At 50.9% G+C, this 15,968-nt stretch overlaps 1 protein-coding gene across 5 annotated transcripts in view; it reads right to left on the minus strand.

The window, feature by feature from the left end:
• B3GAT1 (beta-1,3-glucuronyltransferase 1) overlaps nucleotides 1–15,968 on the minus strand; it is a 42,650-nt gene that overhangs the window by 25,914 nt on the left and 768 nt on the right. The window lies entirely within an intron of this gene.

Raw genomic sequence — 15,968 nt, forward strand, 5'->3', positions numbered from 1 at the left:
CCCACCATGTGCTCACCCATAGGATGGAGGTTTTGCCTTCTAACCCTTTAGCTCTCCCAAAATTCTGTCCATCAAATCCTTCTTTGCTGTCCAGAGATCACTTCCTTAAATCCTGACTGGGGTCAGGTGCTGCCACAGTAACAATCCCACCCTCCCAAATGTCCCCAACCCCAGACACCCCTGATAACAACACAACTATAAATCTATAAAACTTCTCCTAACATATATCCATGACATTTGCCTTTAAATTGTGAGAGTCAGCCCTGGCATCACTCATCTCTCAGACAGAGGATGCTCTTCTCTGCCAGGATTGGCAACACCAGGAAAGATGTGCCTTGGCTCAGGTGTGGGATGAGGAAGCCTCTCCTGCCCCCAGTCCTCCCTGATGAAGGGCTGCACTTCACACATGGTTTTTAAGCAGCATCTCTCCCGAGAGGAAAGGCTGTTTGACTTGCAGCCCACTCCCAAAATAGAAAGGCAACTGGGAGCTGCTTTGCTTTGGGAAAAGTTGGTGGATTTTTGTTAAGCTTGCTTGTGGCTGAATGTCGGAACTCAAAATGTCCCTCAGATATTTTTGGAGGTTCTAAGCCCTGCTCAGAAGCATTTGAGACCCTGGCAGGCAGCTGGAAACAGCTGTGATTTTGGGTTTGAACCATGGAATGATTTACCAACCTTGCAGGAAGAACAAGAAGTCACAAAAGTTTAGATATTATAGTAGAAGGAGTCACAAAGTAGAGGGAAGAATTTTTGAGTGCTGTACAGGGGGGTTTTAACACCTGTACAGGGGGGTCAGAGGGTTTAAGATGGAGGGATTTGGGCCTGCCCTGTCCTCCCTCTTTCTCCTTCCTCACCTCCATGTTCTTGGTGATGTTGGCACTCACAGGTTGGTTTAGAGTAGAAAAGCACCATTTAATATAGGTAATGGGCATTGGGGAAAAACTGTAACATGTAACACGTAATGTACCATATAAAAGATAGAAAAGCACCATTTAATATAGGTAATAGGCATTGGGGAAAAACTGTACCCATGTAACACGTAATGTACCATATAAAAGACAGCAGCAGCCCTGGGCGGGGAGAGAAGAAGCAGTCGGGAGTCAGAGAGGATGTCAGGGTGTGTGTGTGCCTCTGCCTGAGCTGTGAGCAAACCACAGCAGCCCCAGGAGAAAATCTTTTAGATAACTTGCAATAAACTGCCTTGAGACCGAACAACAGAGACTGCTGAGCCTTTCTTTGGAAGCACGGGGTGGAGGAGAGACTTTTCCACCACACGGAGCCACCCCCGACTCAGGGTGAGCTCCGTCAGCTGAATGCTGGGGAAATGCTCCAAGAATTAGCTCATTTAAGGGTTTCTCCACCCAAGTCTGCTGTCACAACACACCTCCAGTTGTCCCCTCTGCTCAGCCCAGACCACATCAGCACTGCCAGCACCAGACACATTCCCAGGCTCTCCGTTTCCACCTCTGCTCTCTGCATTGCGCCGAGGATTTTGTGCACCGCTGACTCCCGTGGATCTGAAAAAGTGACACTAACAAAGGATGACCCAATTTCAACGAGATTGGGCTAAATTCCACACCTCCATAATAGGCTTTGCATATGCTTTGTCCAAGGGGTTTGAAGGCAGGAGCTGCCACGTGACACCTCATGGGAACAGGTGGCAGGGCAGAATGAATAAATCTCACTTTTCCAGAGGAAAAGCCTCACCTTTCCAACCCTCAGGCCAGCAAACTGCATTTTTCCAGGATGTGCAAGGCTGAATCATTGAGCCAAATGTATCAAGACTTTCCTTTCCCCCTCTACCCAAGGAAGCCTAACAAACCAAACCAGTAGAACCCAACAATAAAAGGAGGCAGACTGGTGCTGGAGCAAGGATTCCATCACCTCCACCACCCCTCAGTTTGTGCTGGTGATGGTTGAGAGGAGCCCCAGGCCTTTATAACCTGTGTGAATTAACAGTGGAGGATTCTGTGCATGCACCTGGGCTGGTGGGACACGCTGGGAGGTGCCTCCCCTCACCATGGCACCTGGGAAAGTTCACAAATCCAACCCTCAAACAGGAACAGCTGTGCCCAGCAAGCCACAAGGGCTCATTTTATCTCCCAGTTCCCAAAGTTCTCAGCTGCAGACCTGGAGGTGAGACTGCTCTCCTCCCACATCCAGTGCCAGGGGGGCACAGCCGGGTGGGACACACCTTTGGCATCACCTGGCAGCAGCTCAGCAGCCCCACAGCCATCAGCACTCACTTTTAATTAAAGAGTTCTTCCCTACCCCTGAAGAAAATAAATCCTGCTCTATTTAAAAAGAGTTATTAATAACCTGATTCTAATGTATAAAAGAAAAGGGGAGAAAGAAGCTCGCAGAGCTGTGAGCAAGTTTGCCCTCTCCCACTGCAGAGAGGCACCACTGAGCTCTCTAAACACCTTAAAAAGAGATTTAGTTCTTAAAAACATTATTGTTCTCTTTTCAATAGCTAACATCAAATACCTTAAAGGTGTTTTTTTTTTCTCAAAATAAACATGAAGGCATCTAAATTCTCCATCACTTTTGGAAACAGCAGCAGCAGCTGCTGCAAGCACAAGTCCCTGCAGACAGAGGTGAAGCAGAAACTGCTCTGCAGGAGCTGCTGGCCATTGTGCAGTGCCAGGCAGGGAGATGCTCCAGACAGGCAGGAGAGTTCCTTGCCCTGGGAGCAGAGTCAGGCTGGTCCTGCCTGGGGCAGGCAGAGTGCTCCTGGCGCTCTGGAATTCCAGTGCTGTGAATTCCCAGGCAGCATCTCCTCCCTGCTCCTCCCCACACGTGCAGCTCAGAGCTGGGGGAGCCTGCAAGGAGCTGCTCTGATGGTCAGAAGCACCGAGAGCAGCCACGCTGGGCATTTCAGCTGAGGAGTGTCTGGGTAAATTCCCATTTCAATTCCTGCCTCATTCCAAACCACCTTTCCACTGCAGAGGAGCTGCCAAGGCTCCCAGGGTAACTGCTGCACCCTGAGCCACAGTCCTGGTTCCCTCCTGCCCCAGCAACACCAGAGCACATCCCAGCACTGCAGGAACAGATTCATGGCACAGCAGTGCCAGTCCCAGTGATGCTCAGGATTTTAGCTTTTATAGTTTTCCTCTATTTGAATATAGAGGATATTATATTTAATAACAACAACAATAATAATAATTCTATTTAATAATACTATTGAATACCATAAATAATACTATATTTTCCATCTATTTGTAACCTGCAGTTCTTTAACTCCAAGCTCCATATCCAGTGTGAGTTGCTGCTTCCCCATTTGGGGCAGACACAACAATTCCTCTCCAGGCCTGGCAATCAAGCCCAGAGATGGAAACAAAAGTGAGTTGGGGGAGCAAACTTGGGCTAAATGACTTCATTAGCTGAAGCTGTAACTGGCAGATTAACCCCCAATATGCAAATGAAACGAACTTATAAAGTGTGAAACCCATGGCCCATCATCCATTTTTGGGTGTAGCCCCTGGGGGGCTTTGCCTGCTCTAAATGTACCCGAAGGCCCTTCAATAAATATATTTGCTTTTTATTCTTTTAGTTTTGTCTGGCCTGTGTTTTTAGGTAGCCCTGATAAGGCATCAGCAGGAGCATTTCCAGCAGGTTTTCACTCCCGTGGACTTTCAGGACAGCTCCAGCAGAGCTCAGCGTGGCACTCAGAGCTCCCAGCTGGACAAGAAATCAGCCACTACATCAGCTTAGAGAGAAAACCCCCAGCTCCCATCCCTGTTAGATGGCTCCTTTAAAGGGATGAGGCTCAAATCCTGATCCCTGCTCAGTGCTGGGTGCCCAAAGAGGAATCACTAATGGGACTGAGGAATTAACATTGATTATTTGATGCCACAGCGTGGAAGGGGAAGTGGAGGGGGGAATTTGGCATGATTAAGCAGATGCCTAACTGTAATTCAGCAGCTTGCAGCCCAATCAATTGGTGCTTGCAGCCCTGCAGTCCATTAGTGCAGCCACAAACCTACACACCCTGCTTGGAAGGTCATTTTTAAAAGGTCTCCCTTGTGGATTTCTGCTCCCTGCCCAAATGTTGATCCTGCTGAGCCTGCTCAAAGGAGCACACATGGCTCCATGAGGTGCTCTCATCATCCTTTGCTCAGCAGCTCTCTCTCCAGGGAACATGAACTTCTGCCTGCTTGGGAACTATGACATGTCAGTGATGCCTCAGGTTTAGCTTTTATATTTTTCACATTCTGTGCTGCTTTAGTGTGAGGGTCTGGGTTTCACATGAGGGGATGCTGAGCTCTCTGCACAGAGAACTGGAATTGGACAATGAACTCCAAGGTGCCAATGGAGCAGAACTGATCCCAGGGAGAGCCCCCGGGAGCGCTTGTGCATTTTGGGATCATTTTGGTTCATCCTGGGTGCAGCCCTGGCTGGGCTCTGGTGCTGCCCAAGGTGGATCCATGGAGGAGATGCTTTTAATAAATCCCTGCTTTATTCTTTAGCTTTGTCCAGCTCTGCTCTAGGCCAGCCTGCACAAGGCATCATCAGGATAACCTGGCCCATCTTCCATTTGAGAGGTGTTTGGCAGGGAACAATCCCTTCTCTTCCACCAGCACAAAACCCCGTGTGCCAATCCAATAAACCTGGAGCTGTTCCAGCATTGCCCGAGGAAATGGGATTTGGATCTTAGAGGGGAAGGCACAGGATGAACGTGCTGGTTTGTCCAGCTTCCCACCCCAGCCTGGCTCTGACTCTGGCTTCCCTGTGGCTGAGTTGGCTCAGCTCACCTCAGCCTGCTCTGGAGGTGAGATGGAAATGACTGCCCACTTTTGGCCAGGAAGCACAAGGCTGGGGGAGCTCAGGGGCTGAACACAGCGATGGCACAGGCACCGACGCCTGAGGGGCTGGCAGAGCCCAGCTCTCACCAATCCTATGGCCTCAAAAAGGTCATTTCTCCAGTTTTAGAATCACTTAAGGTCCAATCCCATCCAGATCTTCTGAATGAGAAATGGAGGAGCCAAACTACTGCCTTAGGATTTTAGCTTTTCTATTTTCCATCTATTTGTAACCTGCAGTTCTTTAGTGTAGAACTCTAAACCCCATACACAGTGTGAGCTGCTGCTTCCCCATTTGGGGCAGACACAACAATTCCTCTCCAGGCCTGGCAGTCAAGGACACCTCACTGCCTCAGGCCGGAGAGATGGAAACAAAAGTGACTTGGGGGAGCAAACTTGGGGTAAATGACTTCATTAGCTGAAGATGTAATTGGCAGATTCACCCCCAATATGCAAATGAACCAAATTTACAAAAGTGTGAAACCTGTGACCTGTTGTCCATTTTTGGGTGGGTTTTGTCTGCCCTAAATGTACCTGAAAACCCCTCAATAAATTGAACTGCTTTTTATTCTCTTCATTTAGCCTGGCCTCTGTTTTAGGTAGCCCAAAAAAGGCATCAATGCAGAAGCTGGAGATAGATGAAGCTGCACATTGCACAACTCATAACTCAGTGAGCATGAGTTTGTCACAGGAGGAAAGGCATCCCCCGCTGCCAGCCCACTCCCCAGGGCAGGGGAGCCCTCAGCCCTTGGAAAAGCTTCTCCTGCTTGGCCAAGCACCATCCTGCAACCAAATATTCCCACAGAGAGTCTCAGCAGCAGGAAACTCTGATCTACAGGTGGCTGAATCTTGGGATCCGGGTGTCAGGATGACCCCAAGAGTGTAAAAGTCCTCATTTCGCAGCCCGTGCAGCCAAAGAAGGAGTCTGAATGTGCAGGATCAGCTTCTCAAGGTTGTTTATTTTCCCTTATCTAGAACATTCTTTCTCTGACCTGCTGAGCTCCGTCCAGCAGCTTGGCCATGGCATTCTGTCTGTCCCCAGGGCACTGTTCACATTTTATACCAAAAACTACAATAATGTGCCAATATCTACCATTTATGTTGGACAGTGTTTCTCTGCCTTAAACCAACAGAAAAGTGTCACCATCACAGCAAGACATGGAGGGCAAGAAGAAGGAGAAGAAGGTCAGGACATGCCCAAACCCCTCCATCTTGTCCCCTCAAATCCCTTATCTTAAACCCCAAAATTCTACTTTTTCACCCTGTGTTATTTCAACTACCACACTACTCAAACCCTTGTGGCTTGTAATTCCTCATACAGAGTTGGCATTTTTTTTCCACGGGCTAAAATCGAAGCCACAGGTGTTTTTGACTTTGTGCCAGGGACTCTGAGCCCCTGCCAGGGTCTGGGGACAGCCAGGGCAGCCAGAGGGATGTGCTGGGTTCCCACAGCTGAGGTCACAGAGCCCTCACCTGGCACAGCCAGAGCTGCCTGAGGGACACCCAGACTCCCCTGCAGGTTTGACTTGCAAGGTGAGGTGCCAGATGAGCCCTTGGGGAGCTCCGAGGAGCCGGAGGGGTTTGTAACAGCTGCTCTAAGAATATTGTAATCACGCAGTAATTATGGCACATCTCAAATCAACCTGGCAAATCACAGCGTTATTATTACCACTGTCACCAGCCCTGCCTGGCAGAGATCAGGCCCTGCCCAAGGAGGGAGCAGGGCTGAGGGAACATCCACAGAGCTCCAGCACACTCCCTTCAGGCCTGCCCAGCCCACACCCCACCAAAACTGGAAAAGGAGAGACTGAGGGAATGATGCTGAAACCCGGGGTCTGCTCCTGATTTGTCTCTCCTTCCTGAGCTGCTCTCCTGGGATGTTTGTCCTCAGATCCATCTCCCACGAGCCAGTGGAATAATGCGAATAATGCAAATAATAATTATGATTTAGCAGGGCTAAGGGAACATCCACAGAGCTCCAGCACACTCCCTTCAGGCCTGCCCAGCCCACACCCCACCAGCCTGGCATCTCCCTCCTTCCTAGGACCACGTCTGTACTTCCTTCAGCTGCATCTCAAGGTACCACACATGATTAGTCAGGTTGATTTTGCCTTTTTTTTTTTTTTTTAATTAAACAACTATCTTCAAGCACAAGAGCAGCCCTTGTGATTTGATTGGAGCTGTCAGTCTTTCAAATGCCATTCCTAGAGATGACTAATCTTTAAAAACATGAGTTACTAAACTCATTGACTCAGTTGATAATGAGCCAGAGCAGAAATGATGGTTGAGGCAGAGAGGGAGGAACCGGAGCTGCATGGGCCCTGAAGGTGCTGCATGGGGCCACTCTGCAGCTCGAGGGACTGGGGCTTCCTGGCAAATGCAGGCTATGGAAATGGGGATGTGGCACATCAGGGAGGACATCTGTCGGGGTCTCAATGTTGGGCTGACCCCAAGAGTGTAAAAGTCCTTGTCCTCCCAGCCCGTGCAGCCAAAGAAGAAATCTGGAATGTGCAGGGTCGGCTTCTCAAGGTTGTTTATTTTCCCTTATCTAGAACATTCTTTCTCTGACCTGCTGAGCTCTGTCCAGCAGCTCGGCCATGGCAATCTGCCTGACCCCCGAGGTTGTGTTTACCTTTTATACCAAAAACTACGTGTGCTATGTTTACAATAACGTGCCAATATCTATTATCTATCTTAGACAGTGTATCTGTACCTTAAACCAACAGAAAAGTGTCACCATTGCAGCAAGACATGGAGGGCAAGAAGAAGGAGAAGAAGGTCAGGACACGCCCAAACACCTGAATCACATTCTAGAAATCCCAAAATTCTACTTTTTCACCCTGTGTTAATTTAACTATGACACTACTCAAACCCTTGTGGCTTTTAATTCCTCACACAAAGTTGGCAGTTTTTTCCACAGGCTAAAATGGAAGCCACAGGTGTTTTTGACTTTGTGCCAAAGTCTCCGAGCCCCCTGCCAGGGTCTGGGGACAGCCAGGGCAGCCAGGGGGATGTGCTGGACTCTGACAGACATCTGGGCACTCCTGGTCCTCCCAGTCGCTGTCGTGCTGACAAAAGAGAGGATTTTCTGTCTCAGCCCCTCTGCGTGTGCTGGTCTTGGCACAGAGTGAAGCCAATCCTTCCCATCCTGCCTTTGGAACAGGATTCCCTGGGCTCCCTGATCCCCTCTTTTCCCACATCCACAGCCTTGGGAGGCATCCCAAGCTTTAGAAGCTGCAGTTGTTCCCCAGCACGACAAGCAGAGGGGGCACGTGCTGATCCCATCCCACATTTGGGTTCTTCCCCACTCCACAGGCTCTGTGCCCAGCCTGGGTCCCGGCCCTGCAGAGCTCCCACTCTGCTCTGTACTGGGATAACCCAGGCTCTCAGGTGAGTTATTAACTCTGAGAGATTATTATTAACATCCCCTTGCCTTTAGAGCCTTCTGGAATGAGACAAACAGGGCTGCCAGGCACAGCAGGAAGAATGCAGGCAGCATTTTCAAAAGACAAACGGGAGGAAGGAAGGAGGTGCCCGTGTGGGGTGACAGCTTCAGGGGATTGCAACAAATCCTTTGCCACCAGCGGCTCCACAGTGTTGCCCTGATTTTTAGAAGTGTTACGTTTTCTTTTATAGTTCTTTTGAAAGTTTTAAAGTTCTCATAAAACTTCTTTAGCCTTCTGGTAATGTTTACACATTTCTACTGGAGTTCTCACGCACTGTTCATGTAAATAATGATTGTTTTGCACTCTTCTTTGTGGGAGGAGAGAATTGATGGACTGCTGGTTTGACCAGTGTGGTTGTAGAGGTGGCAATTTCATCCTCCAGTCCACTGTCACTTTTGGAATTCTATATATTGCAAAGTCAGAAATAAAATTGGCTCTTTTTTTCTCTCTTCAACTCACCAAGCTTCTGTGTACTCATTTTGTGTCCAATAGCAGCAGCACAGCTGTCCCATTTCCCAAAGCCCAGGGACAGTGGCAGGGACAGAGCTCAGGTCCCCCTGCTCCCCTCCCACACAAAACCCCCAAAACAGCGACAGATTGATGGAGAGCAGCGTTTCCCTGAGCCCAGAACCTGTCTGTAATTCCTGCATCCTCTCAATGCCACAGCCAGTTACTCCTCCACAAAGGGCAGAAACTGGCAGCTCCCCCTCCTCCCCTTCTTTGGGCTTTATTTATAGAAAGGCACCTTTTATTGCCATTTTTCCTCATTCCTGAGGCCAGCCTGCCAGGCTGGAGGCAGAGACAGTATCTACACCTGCAGGATCCAGGCAGATCCTCCTTGCTGCCAGGGGATTCATCTCAGAGTGGGTTTATTCACAGCTATGCCTGCCAGGCCCCTTCTCTATGCTCCTCTCTGAACTCTGGCTGCCTGCACTCGGGGAGAATTTCAGAGTTAAAGGAGCTAATAACTTAGAATAACTAACTCCAAGGGAGATGAGGCTTCAAACTGGGCCACCCAAGAGTGAGCTGAGCTCTCGCTACACTGCTTCCCAGTCTCAGAGTTGTCTTTTTCCACACAGATTCCAACCCATCTTTTCAATACTCCCTGTTTTAGCGCTCGTAATTTTTTGTCCCTGCTAAAAATCATGTCAGGACTGATGCTCCTCGACCTGAAAAACAGAATTCAACACTTCCAAAGCCTCACAGAAGGTCATTCCAGGAGCTGCACGCTCAGGGAAGATGAATATGTCCGAGTCATGCCTGCTGAATGTGACACTATTATAAGAAAGACACTGGAAGAATTATTAATCAGCAGTGACTTCTGTGGCTCCAATCTCCTCTAGCAGCTGCTGCTCATCCAAGTGGATCACAGCCCATCTGAAGGAACCCTTGGCTGTCCCTGCAAGCCCACATCACCCAGCTAAAGCAGCCTCTCCTGCAGCTCTGCATCCCTGCAGCCTCCCTGGGAGCCAGGCATGGCAGAGGGAAGGGATGCTCCTGCATCTCCAGGGCTGGAGGGAGCAGGCAGGCAGACAGTGCCATAAACTGGCTGGCAGCCTTTCAAAGGTGGCAGGCTTGTGCCAGATTATCCTTCCCTCTCTCCCAAATTAGAAGCAGAGCGTGCCACTAGAAAGTCAGGTGAAAGCTGTCTCTCAAGGAAGAGAGAGGCCGCATCTCACAGCATCCTGCTGATCTGAGCACAGCCAGGGCCTCCCAAAAATCCCCACAGCTCTCAGCTCCTGTCCCAACCCTGCCCTGGCAGGAATGCCCCGCAGCATAAACTGTGCTGGGATTTATTCACAGCACCTGTGATTTAAACATGGCTCTCCTGCCATGGACACAGGCACAGGAATTCCCTCTGAAGGAGGGACTCAGCTGGAAAAAACATGGGGGATCACTCAGCCTGTGGGGCCAGGGCAGTGTCACCCCCCAACCTTTGCTTTTGCTCTTTCCCTAAAAAGCAGGACATTGAGTCCTGGCCCTCACAGAGCCACCTCTGGGACGAGAAATCCATTGGGACACATTTCTTCTTCAGCTGTGGGAGCTGCTGAACAGATGGAAAACACAAAGGCTGAAATCCAAGGTGGAATTTTACAGCCAGCTCCAAGGGGAGGTGACCCAGGCACGCACCCCACTGTCACACTGGCACCCACACACCCTCCAGCAGCCCCACTCCCTCACAGCAGCACACCAGAGCACCTCAGTCCCTGCTTGGTGCCACCAGGACTAGAATCTGCACCATGCCACCTCCAGCTTACCCAAAGTGAGATCCCTGTGCCCCTGACGGTGACAGGAGTGCTGCTTTTTATTCACTGAGAGCCCAAGTGGGCCCCAAATCACGCTGGCATTATGTTATGATAATGCTGGAAGTATTATAAATGCTCTGTGTGCCAGACAAATCCTGGAGCAGGCTTCCAAATCCCCTCAAAATCCCCTCTTGCGTCTCTACATTCATCCATTCATGAAATCCAGAGCACAGCCTCAGCATCCCTCCTTCTGCTCCAGGGCTCTTTCCAGCTCAGTGGAAAGTGAGGCAGACTTGGGGCATTTCTCCTGGATTAGCCTTTTTTTTCTTTTTGCCTTTCAGGTGCCAAATCTGCAGAGGAACCTGCAGGGCATTTAGGAATGATGTCCAGCAAGGAAACTGAGACAAATCCCATGGTTCTTTCTCCTGTCAGGGAGTGAAGTGTGTCTCATTCTCCTGCTCCCTTCAGGGCCGTAGGAGCAGGGAGGTCCCCTCAGCAGAGCTGCCTGTCTTCTTTCTTTTTGCAAACAACAGGGAGAATTTATTTGGTCTATTTTAGGGGAATTCCTTTAGATCAGATGAGCTTCACCCTGGAAATTCCTACTTTTCTTTACAGCTGAACCTACCTGAGGTGACACCCCAGTTTTCAGAACATGAAGCAAAGGGTTCCCCACTTTTTGGGGGTGAGCAGAATTCTCCCTCTGAGCCACAGCTTTCAGTTCCCTCTCCACTGCTCTTCAAGAACAGCACAAAAATCCCTAGACAGAAGCTTAGCTCTTGTCCTGGCTTTAGGAAATGCTCAGGAGGGGGATCTCGAGCATTTCCTATTTATTCTGCTGTCACAGCCAGGCAGATCGTGTTGTGTTGGCCATGGCTCACAGGGAGAGCAGAGCTGGAGGGATTTCAGAGGCACCACTGCAGCTGGGAAATTGCTTCAAGGCTCTGTGGTACCCAGGCAGGGCAGGAGAGAGCAAGAACAACTGCACAGGGCTGTGCAGGGGGAAGGAACTCTTCCAGGATGGCAAAAATGGGTGTGGAAATGTGCTCCAAGGTGTTTTAGTACACAGGAACTCTTCCAGGATGGCAAAAATGGGTGTGGAAATGTGCTCCAAGGTGTTTTACTACACAGGAACTCTTCCAGGATGGAAAAATGGGTGTGGAAGTGTGCTCCAAGGTGTTCTACTGCTCAGAACACAGGGAAGGAACTCAATGCCAGAATGGAAAAAATGGGTGTGGATGTGTGCTCCAAGGTGTTTTACTGCTCAGAACTGTGCAGGGGGAAGGAGCTAACTTCCAGGATGGAAAAACTGGATGTTGAAGTGTGCTTCAAGGTGTTTTACTACACAGGAACTCTTCCAGGATGGATGGGTGTGGAAGTGACTCCGAAGTGTTTTACTGCTCAGAACACAGGGAACTCAATTCCAGGATGGAAAAAATGGGTGTGGAAGTGGCTCCAAGGTGTTTTACTGCTCAGAACCGTGCAGGGGGAAGGAACTCACTTCCAGGATGGAAAAATTGGTGAGGAAATGTGCTCCAAAGTGTTTTACTGCCCAGGAATCGTTTCCTGAGCTCATGAACAACATCCTTTGGGACGTGTCACTTGGTACAACCAAAACACCCACAGAGGGAGAAGGATGAGGGCTGAACTGGCTAATTTCTGGGACAGAGCACTGAGAGAGCAGGATCTGCCCCCCAGCTCTGGGAATTCTGTACCCACTCTCTCATTCCCTGGGGATATGGAGTTCCCATCACGGCTGGAGCAGGATGTATTCCACAGTGACTCACACCCCGTGTCACTGGTAGCATTTGGGGCTGGTCCTTGGGTCTCCAGCAGGAGATGGAGATTAATTATGGGCCCCACTCCATAATCTCTGCTCAGCAAATCCCTCATCAGCTCCTGGAGGTGAATCCAGCCTCGTGTCCACTTGCCAAGACAAACACAAAACGCCAAGGAAATCAGGAGGAAAAGGGAGAGTCCATCCTCACCCTGCAGCCCTCGTGCTTGGCACAGGTCACTTCTCCTTCCACCACAGCAGCAGAACACGGGCAGGTGGCTGATTCAGGATCTCCAGAGGCAGAACATGAGCAGACAACACATCACAGAGCAAAAGGACCCACAGAGCAGCCACTGCAGAGGCACCTTCCAATGACATTGATCCCAGAAGAACCTTTGGCTTGGGGTGGGTTGAGGCTGATGCCTCAGGTGTTGGATTTTGTATTTTTCACATTCTGTGCTGCTTCAGTGTGTGGGTCTGGGCTTCACATGAGGGGATGCTGAGCTCTCTGCACAGAGCAGGGAGACAAAACAATTCCTGCTCCAGCTGGGCACCAAGGACAAATGATCCAAATCTCAGCCCAGGAGCACAAACACCGTGGGCTGGAGAGAGAAAAACAAGCAGGGTGGGACTGCCTGGGCTAAAGCTGGAATGGGACAATGAACTCCAAGGTGCCAATGGAGCAGAACTGATCCCAGGGAGAGCCCCCGGGAGCGCTCGTGCATTTTGGGGCCATTTTGGTTCATCTTGGGTGCAGCCCTGGCTGGGCTCTGGTGCTGCCCAAGGTGGATCCATGGAGGAGATGCTTTGAATAAATCCCTGCTTTATTCTTTATCTCTGTCCAGCTCTGCTCTAGGCCAGCCTGCACAAGGCATCAGTTTCTGGTGACCACAGCAGGACAAAGCTCCACCCAATGCTCCTCCAGCTAAACACAGCTCACAGCTGCAGCCCACTGAACTTTCTGAGGCAGGAAATGAAGGCCTGCAGGAAAAGTGGAGTGAGGAGGCACTGAGGGCATGGCCACAGAGGAAGATGCTGACCAAGGCTTGCTGCATCCCCAGAAGTCAGGGATCTTGCTGAAAAGCAGCCCTGGAATCCAGGCAGCCTCTGGCAGTGCTCATGCCAGAGAAAATGCACAGAACTGCAAGAAAGGACCACATCCTGTCCTCCTCTGGATTCAGATCTGTCCACTGGGTTTTGTTGGAGGAACTAAAAATTGCTTTTTTGCAGAACATTTTTTTTGAGACAGTAGAAATAGAACAAGGGCAATAGAGAGCAAAATCATCTCAAAAGGCAAGTCTGCAAAACCCACTGAAAAATGAAATGCAAAATTTGCCCTGGTGTCCCTGTTTAAGACAGCTCTTGTCATTTCCCAAGGCTTGTGCTGTGGCAACAGGAGAGGGCTGGAGGAGCTTGAAAGGGCAGATGCCCTGTTTTGGGTTCAGAAAGCAGCATTTTGGCAGGGAACAGCCAGCTTTGGCCAAGGGGGGAGTGTGTGCTCACACTTTGGTCCTGGAGGGATTCTTGGTGAGCTTAGGCCAGATCTGCCCGAGGGTTGCCAGGAGGATGCAGCAGGGCTGAGGATGCTAAAACCCCACCAGTCCTGCACTCTGGAGGCACTCAGAGCTCTCCTGGCCTCAAGAGGTGCACAGCTGCAGAGAAACCCCAGAAAGATGCACCACAACCAGGCAGGGAAGAGGAAATCCAGCATCCCTGAGCTTGGCTGGGCTCTGGTGGTACTGCCCTGGAGAGGACAAAGGCACTGTGCCAGCTGTGACACAGACATGGTGACAGCCCCTGCCAGGGCTGGGGAGCTTTGTGTTCACTGTCCACTCTGAGCCATCCCAATGGGTCAGGAAACTTTGGGAAGCCGGGTGGGAAAGCTCTCCCCCTCTCCTCTTGGGGACACTGGCACTGAGGGAGACCCTCAGGGAGACCCTCTGGCTTTTCTGTCCCAGAGAAGCAGAACATGAGGCTTGTGTCCCCTGTTCTGCACCTGCAGGGTCAGCCAGCTCCCACTGAGGATGTCAGGGCACTGCTGGCACCCCCTGGAATTTCCCTAGGAATTCCCATGGAGGGGTGCAGGAAGGGATTTGTAACCCAGCTGGAATGGGAACATACTCAGAGCCAACATCACTGATTGCGTATTTCTTCCCCTGCCTTCTCCACAGCCATAAATATTCAAATAGGAAAATAAAATTATTGATCAGCTGCCTTCCCATTACAGCAACACCCACTGTCCTGCTGGCTTTGGCCATTTCCAAAGCCCTCACCACAGAATTAACCCTCCTGGGAGAAATATCCTTCCTAATTTTATTCTTTCAGCAGAACATCATCTACATTCCTCGAGGCTGGCACAGAAGGCAGAGTTTGGAGTTTCACACAGAAAGAAGATATTTTCCCCATCATTTCCCCAGTGCCTCCATTTTCCTTTCCACACCCTTTCAGTCCCATCTCTGCCAGGTGAGCCATGAAATCCCAGCCCTTGTGACCTTCCAGCCAAATCTTGGTGAATCCACTCACTGAGGTGGATGCTCAGGGACACCAACAACCCAAGTGTGTGCAGACAGTGCAAGGGACTCCAGAGTCTCTGCCGGTCCCTCACCCTGGGCCACAAACTCCCTGAATGTTCCTGCAGGCTCTTACAGAGGCTGGTGGCACTCTGGGGCTCAGGATGTGTTGGCAGCAGTGGGGACTTGTGGGACACGTCATTATTTCAGTAATCAAAGCAAACGCCTCCTAACCCCGTGCCGGGAGCCATCAAGAAGGCAGAGGGAGGAGGGGGATGTGGCAGAGAGCTCGATGGTGCAGCAGCAAGATCCTGCCCAGGGTAGTGAGGGATGGCCAGGCAAGAGCTCTGCTCGCTGGGAATCACTGGGCAGGGGCTCCACAGCTGTAAACATCGGGCTCTCCTCGGGGCTTTCCCAAACATCTGGGTTGAGACAGCTCCCAGCACTGTTTGAAGTTGTGCTGTCTGCTCTGACTGAGAGAAACTCGGAGTTTCACGGCCAGAGACCCTGGAACTGAGTCGGAGAGAGGCCCAGCAAGGAGAGGAAAGCGGCGTTTGTGGGCAGTTCATTGATCAGCCCTGACTTTCTCCCTCACAATCACTGTTTTTCATCCCCTCCCACTCCCACTCCACACCACAAAGATCCATCCTCAGATGGCAAAGCCTTGCTCAGCCATCTCCTCTTCCCCCAAAAGACAGCACTTGGGAAGCTTTTCCCTTTAAGCAGCCTCAAAGTTGGCTCTCAGCACTGCTGGCACGAATGAAAGCGATTTCAGTTCCCCCTCCTCCCGAATCCCATCCCTCTCCGGTGCGAAGAAAAGGCAGAGGATGACCAAGGGAGGAGAAAAGCAACTCCGGGTGGTCTCTCACATCCCTCCCCTAATTGTGCACGGATGCACGGAAGGGTGAAGGGCCACGGAGGTCCCCGAGAGCCCGAGGGGAGCCCCGGGGCAGGCGCAGGGGTGGGAGGGCGATGCTGGGAGCTCCTGGAGGCGACACACGGCTGCATCTCCCCTGAGCCATGCAGCGTTCCCCAGGGAAAGCAGCTCGGTGTCCTCGGGCAAAGGGGGGGCAAAGTGATCTCCAGCACTGCAGCCCCCGGGACCAGCTCTGCGTCCTTTCAATGCGCTGGGAGGGGTGGGAAAAATCGCTCGGAGCGTCTCCTGCTGCCTCCCAGCCCCTGCCCGCTGCATC

Source organism: Taeniopygia guttata, chromosome 24 (genome assembly GCF_048771995.1).
Source record: "Taeniopygia guttata chromosome 24, bTaeGut7.mat, whole genome shotgun sequence".
In the NCBI taxonomy this organism is placed as follows: Eukaryota; Metazoa; Chordata; class Aves; order Passeriformes; family Estrildidae; genus Taeniopygia; species Taeniopygia guttata.